Below are 7296 nucleotides of genomic sequence, written 5' to 3' on the forward strand. Positions count from 1 at the left end.
GAAAGTATCATTATGGGAGTTCTGCTTGCCTTTTCCTTGTTTTTATTGTCACTTTCTCATTGTTTTGGAGTATTGCTTTTTGAATATTCTTCTTTTAGTGAATTTTGTAAGAATCATATATTTTACAGCTCAATTGAATGGAGCCTTGCTGCTACCTTGAGGTTGTGGGTTCAATTTGAGACTATTATCACATGTTTCATTTGTAATTTTAAAGATTGTGAGAGTATTTGAATTTCCTTAAAAATTTAGTTCTTTACTATCTGTTTAGCTGGGTTTAATAATTCCATATTTGCATTTGGATAGGTATTCAATCTTCCCAATTTAAAATCTTCCCAATTTACTATCCGCAATCCCATTCATTCAATTGCTCTCTAAATTGAATCAGTTTGATAATGCACTAACCTTTGCTCTATCCTTTGGTAGTGCTTATTTCCTTTGATTCTATTATAAATTTTGTTTATCCTTTTTATCATTACACTGATTGTTTCAAAGATTTTATTTGGAATGGAGCTTCGATATTAGGAACATTGTGTGATCTAGGTTGTATGAATGAAACTATAATAGTTATCAGTTGCATTTGGTTTATCTACTTAATGTTAACCATCATTTTCAGTTGCAAAGTTACAATCAGAATCTATTCCTGTTTCTATACTTTCTAGTTTCAGCTATAACTTCTTTGAAAATTCACCATGAGGTGGGACTGCTTGAATGTGGTTGGAGATTTAGTCGTTCCTGTGTTTCTGTTCATATAGATTCATATAGAGTTTGAATTTTGTTGGTGGGACTGCTCGAATGTGCTTGGAAATTTTAGTTGTTTTGACCTTTTTTTTTGGGTTGTTTGAATTTCAAAATATTCAATTCTCAAAATTTTGAATTTTGCAAGTAGGTCTTTCTGTTCATTGGAGTCTAATTATTTGTTTTCTCATTCAAGCCTATGGAAGAGCATAACTGATCTAGCTTTCACTATATTTGATTCCTGCACCATTAGTTCATCGACAAGACCTCTTGAAAAGGTAACATTGTCTTTTGTTATCATCCAGTTTTTATCATAGACTATTAGTTTTTGTGTTGTTTTTACTTTTGTGTTGTGCGTGTCCATGAATACTAAAATGAAGAAAAGGAAGGCTGTAAATTAGCGGAAATGTACTACAACCGAAAGCACTCATCCTAAAGAGGTGGTTTGATTTTGTTCTCTGATAATCCAAGCAAGACTAAGAATGGTTATAATTTTTATTACTGATTAATTTTTGGTTTTTGTAGTTATTATAAGACTAGAAATTTGTAGTTTTCTCAGTCTTCCATCAGACTCTTCTTAGAAATTTGTAAAAAGTTAGCTTTTATGATAAATACTGAAAAGTCAACAATTAATGCTATTTAGAGGATTATTTCCCCTTACCTTGCTGATGTGGTTTTTAAACCATAGCCCACTCTACCAAATGATGTGTTTGTTTTTCCTCCATTAGTTGCCAAATAAAATATCTTTGGAGGCTTCCTATCTCTTCATGGCACCCAACAATGGAATAATGACATTAAGTAAACATGGCAATTAGAAAACACTGGTTTAATGAGAGTAATTCAGCCTTAAGACAAATTGAATGTTTTTTTTTAAAAAAGACAAATTCATTACCAAAATGTTCCTAGATCTTTATTTTTATTGAACAATCGTTGCCCCTTTCTTGATGTATTTCGATTATTATGAATAAACGTGCCATTAAAAGAAGGGGAAGTTTTTTCAAAGAATTGGGCTAAAGTTGGTGGTGAGATCTTGTTAATTTGTATTATCATTATGTAGGGAGAAGTTTGCTTTAGTGCCTTCTGGTGGTAGTGGTGGTGGCTTTGCTGTGGCTGCAAGTGCCGGTGGTGGAGCTGCTGCTGCTGAGGCCAAGAAAGAAGAGAAAGTGGAGGAGATGGAGAGATGCTCCATTGCTTTCAAGAGTAATGTAAGTTATAGTGCACGTAGTTACCTTGGGACACCTAGTCCAATCCATTGATCTAGACTGTTCATCTTTAACCCTTACATATGATTCCAATGAATCACTCTTATTAGGCAATCATGACCTTGCCATCCATCTTTAACAAATGCCAACTAAAGATGCCACTTTTAACTCTTGGGGCAGTTTCCTCTTTTGTAATATGTTGATTTCTCTGTTTCTCCTGTGATTATGTAAATAGAGCTATTGTTACCAAACGGAAATAGTGTTGTGGCTCCATGGTAAAGTATTATCTCTACTCTCCATGAAACTAGAAGTAGCTGGCTAATTGTCACGCCCCGAACTCGGAAACCGGGCTCACAAAATTCCTGATCGCCGAATCCAGCGCCGACAGCCTCCGTAGAACCTTATTCTCGGCTCCTGGCACCCATTTACCAGGTTCCAATCCTGGGATACTACAAGGAAGATTTATAATCATCAGTCTGATTCATAATGAGTATAACCAAAAGCATAACCCACGAACAATAACCACAAGAACACCATCACAAAATCTACTATGATAAAAAACTTTTGGATACAGTGCGTATGAAAGGGAAATACAATATGACGAAAGTAACAAAACTCTAGAAGCTCGTCTGCACGCTCCTACTGCTACTATACTACGGTTGCGTCCTGGCGTCACCTGCACGCATCAATTGTGCATAAGCTTATAGAAAGCTTAGAGGGTGGTGTAAGTGTGTGCGCAATATAAGCGTGCTCAGAATGCAAGGTCAGAGTAATACAGAATAATGGTGATGAGAACATGAATGCAATCAGCTGTACCAAGGCTATGCAGTGCAAGATATGAATGCTCTCGGCCATAACATGGCCATGCGATGCGAGATGCAACTCAAGCATACCAATCCTCATCATATATCAGTTCAGTTCTTATTCTGGATAATCACTAGGGTTTAGTACACTCCAAGAGGCACTGCCACTCTCCAAGCCACACAGTCCAAGTGAGCGTAAGAAACATCACTATCTGCCTGGCCAATAGTCTGCTAATAACTATTCAGCATGTCAATAGCGGACTCATTCATGAGCTAGTCAAACTCAGCCTAGTATTGCCCCTACCCTCGGGCGAGTAAGGCTACACCCCTTTCCAACCGACCACGACACAGTGGGAGACGCGGCCCCCTGGTATTCGGCCCTCGTGCGCTCATATATCCACTCGGTCTCGACGTTGGAGTCATCCTTTGGTACCATCAGGTTTAGGGATTTTCACCCAGGGACATCTATGGCGCCCGTATGCTAGAACCAAACATTTTCGGTATCCAATCTAGCCACCCATGATGTATCTATGGAGGCTATGACCCTGATGTCACTAGGGCATACAATAGGCACAATCACATGAATGCAAGTGCATGAATCATACCATCAGACATGCAACAATCTTGCGCATACCGAGCGCTCATGTAGGGCAACTCCGCCTATCAGGGAGTCCATAAACCATCTACCCGAAGGCATGTGCAATAATCAGTCAATCCTCACATCAGGCATACATATGATGCGTATGATCATGAATCATGAATCTATACTATACATGTTATGTGGTGATGGGCTCTGATCAAAACGAAGATGGGCCTAGATGGCCTACACACTGCAAGTATGGGCCTATTAATGGGCCCTGGGGAGAGTGACAATGCGGACATTTAACCGACATCGTCCGCACGATGTGGGCATCTAACCAACATTGCTCCCAAGGTACTGCCGCTGTAAGAGTTAACACATAAATCATGTTGGAATCATGATATAATGGGCCTCATGTACATCCCATTGAGCCTCGACCCATGGGCCTCCAATACATCAAATGGGCCTCATACATGGGTCTCGTATATATATATATATATATATATATATATATATATATCAAGGTGGGCCTCAACGACGGGTCACAAATGCATCAAGATGGGCCTAGTCACATGGGCCTTGCATACGTCGCAATGGGCCTCATAATATAGGCCTTATACAAATCAAGGTGGGCCTCAATGGACGGCCCACAAATACACCAAGATGGGCCTCAAATATGGCTTTAAAATAATTTCCAAAATGATTGGACGGTTTGGATGAAACACATCCATCATGGTGGAGCCCACACTAATGGAGGGTGTGGATCACAATACATACACAAGTGGGTCCCATGTGGGGCCTACCATAATGTTTATTTTCCATCTAACCCATTGATAAGGTCACTTAGGCCTGGGGCCCATAGTAATGTTTATTTGCCACACAACTTGGGCCCACTGTAATAGTTATTTTCCATCCAACCCTTTGATAAGGTCACACGTGACCTGGCCCACAGTAATGTTTATTTACATCCAATCTTTGCATAAGGTCATGTGGACCAGGGCCCACCATAATGTTTATTTACATCCAACCTGTACATAAGATCACGTGGACCAGGGCCCACCATATTGTTTATTTACATCCAACCTGTTCATAAGGCCACGTGGACCTGGGCCCACCATAACGTTTATTTACATCCAATTTGTTCACAAGGCCACGTGGACTTGGGTGGGACTGGGGCCCACCGTAACGTTTATTTGCCATGCAACCCGTTGACAGGGTCACACGGTCAGGTCAGGGAGCCCACCGTGATATTATTATTATTATTATTATTATTATTATTATTATTATTTTTATCACGTGGACAGGGAGCCCACCGTGATGTGGTTCAAAAATCCAGTCCACTCATTAGGTGCGTCCCACTTGGCTGAGGGTTCAGACCAAGTTTCAGCCGCATCCAAATTTTAGGTAGGCCCCACCAAGTGTTTTTATATGTTTAGGCATGTCTTCACATGATTTTAGATGGTGTGGCCCACCTGAGTTCCGTATAAGGCTGATTTTTGGGGTGGACACCTGGTCTGTGGGGACCCATCAAATGCATGGTGTGGATGTTCGAAACGTATCACAGTGGGGCCCATAATTGGGGCCGTAAGGGCCTGCCAGGCCGTCCGCCCGCCCACTGACAGCGGCAGCAGCAGGTGCTGCTGTCCCTTTTCCCTGCTGCTGCCCCTATTCTTTCGTTTTTTTTGAAAACCATTAATCCGATGGTTTTTGATAGGTTGGGCCCACCTTAGACGAATCCATCCCAGCCATTGGTCCTTGTGGCTCGATACAATCCCAACGAGTCCAATATTGGGTGGTTTTTGATGTACAGGAGCATTAGGGAGTATATCAAAGGTAGGAACATTGTTTCCTATATAATGGCCCGCTAGGAAACCAGATCAACCTCATTTTTCGGTTCAACGCCTAAAATGATCTGAAGAAGAGGATGGATGGCTTGGATTGTATATATACATCAAGGTGGGGCCTACATGGACAACCCACCTCAAAAGCAAATATTGTTTTTTTTGTTAGAACACACCCACGTCAGTATACACACTCCATGTTAGCCACTGTCCAGCGTCTCCTGGACGCTGGGCAGCATGGATATAACACAATCATCATGGTGGATCCCACATGTAGGTGGCCCACGTGTCATCAAGGTGGGTCCCACATGAACGTGGCCCACCTAATGGGTCTAATATTTATGTTTTCCATCATCCAGGTCAGGCCCACTGGATGGGATGGATAAGGCAAATGGATGGTGTTGATAGAATACATCCATCATGGTGGGTCCACGATCGGTGTGGATCTAGTAGACTACACCCATAACAAAAGAGAGAGAGAGAGAGAGAGAGAGAGAGAGAGAGAGAGAGAGAGAGAGAGAGAGAGAGAGAAAGGGAGACATAAAGAGTGAGACACGGTGAGATAGAGGGACCCCGCCACTATGGGGCCTCTTGATTAAATCACATACATTAAAATGGGTCCCACCAACAAGTGGGCCATAAAATTGAAAACAACGGTAAATCACCCACCTCTAGGCCTCCTTCTTGCTCCCTTAGCCTCCTTAGCTCCTTGCCTTTACTTTTAATGGTGGTTGATGAAAGATGAATGGTTGAGATGAGAGATGAGAGGGTAGGGAAAGTGGGCCACACTTAGCATTTGGGAGAGAGTGTTGGACGTGTGAAGTTTTGTTGTTGGGAGTGAAGAGATGGAATGAGAGAGGAAAAATAATAAAAGGGATAGGATGATGTAAGGAATGGGATGGGAGGTATGGGTGAGTTTGATTTTTTTAGAAAAAGGTGATGGATTTGTTTGAAAATTATAAAAAGGAGGAATGGTGAGGGGAGAGAGAGGTTTGACCTGTTGGAAAAGGGAGAGAGGCCACTTGTACTTGTTGTTGGGTGAGGTAGCATAGAGGTAAGGTGGTATACTTGTCTTGATTTGATGTGACATTTCGTAGAGATTCCCTCGAAGTCTGCAATGCACGGCGTTTCTTCGGAATGAAGGCAGGCCCACATCTCCTGGCCTGGGTATCGGTTCGGTACGCGAGTTGCGGCGTTGGAACCGCGGTGATGACGCGGTCGCTATGATACAAGTTTCGGGTTGAGCCGTCTTCGGTATGCAGGACTCGGCTTAGGATTGCGCGCAATCATCGGATATGGTGCGAAGGTTGCCGGAATTAGATCGGAAGGATCGCGGAAGTCAATGGAACGGTACGAACTAGGACACGGGTCTTACATAATCTGCTTTGCAACTTAACAAAATGGTAAGATGCTCTTTAGCTTTTGCTGGTTAGTGATGATTTGTTCGCTTCAAACAAGTAAATTAATGCATACCTCCTGCTGTTGTAAATTTTCACAGGTCAAAAGCTTTAGAAGGCAACAAGAACCATACAAACCCTTTGTTCTGAGGCCAAGGTTAGCTCTGTCAATCAAATCTTGCTCCCTTGATTAAAATTTCATTTTTTTAATGCAAAACACTGCTTGGTTTTCTCATGGGGTCGAAGTGGACAATGATCACCTGCAAGATCCCGGCTACAAAAAGGTCTTCGCATTCAAATACGCACATCCATTTGTTGCCTACTGGTCACATGTAGGACTGTCAATGAGCCAGGCCCAGGCTAAGCAAAAATAAATTTTTAGTTTGAAAATTTATTTCATAGCATGTTTGGATGATGTCTTTTCTGAAAATTTGTTTGTGGGAACGCTGTTTGGAGCATTAATTCAGTTTACATAAGAGGAATTCTATGTTTTCCATGCATTTAGTTTTCATCCTTTTTCAATTGACTGATTCTTTATTTTTATGTTACAGAGTTCTCTAGCGGTGGTTCGCCCTCGAATAATTACAGAAGACGCACAAGAGAAATTATCAGTATAGTTGTCGGATGTGCAAGTGGACTACTGATACTCGCATCCATTTTCTATCTATGGTGGATGAAGGATGCACCTGGCCATATGTGAGTGCACACAGACTCACCAAGATTTGTATTTTCAGAATT

Source organism: Magnolia sinica, chromosome 9 (assembly GCF_029962835.1).
Source record: "Magnolia sinica isolate HGM2019 chromosome 9, MsV1, whole genome shotgun sequence".
Lineage (NCBI taxonomy): Eukaryota > Viridiplantae > Streptophyta > Magnoliopsida > Magnoliales > Magnoliaceae > Magnolia > Magnolia sinica.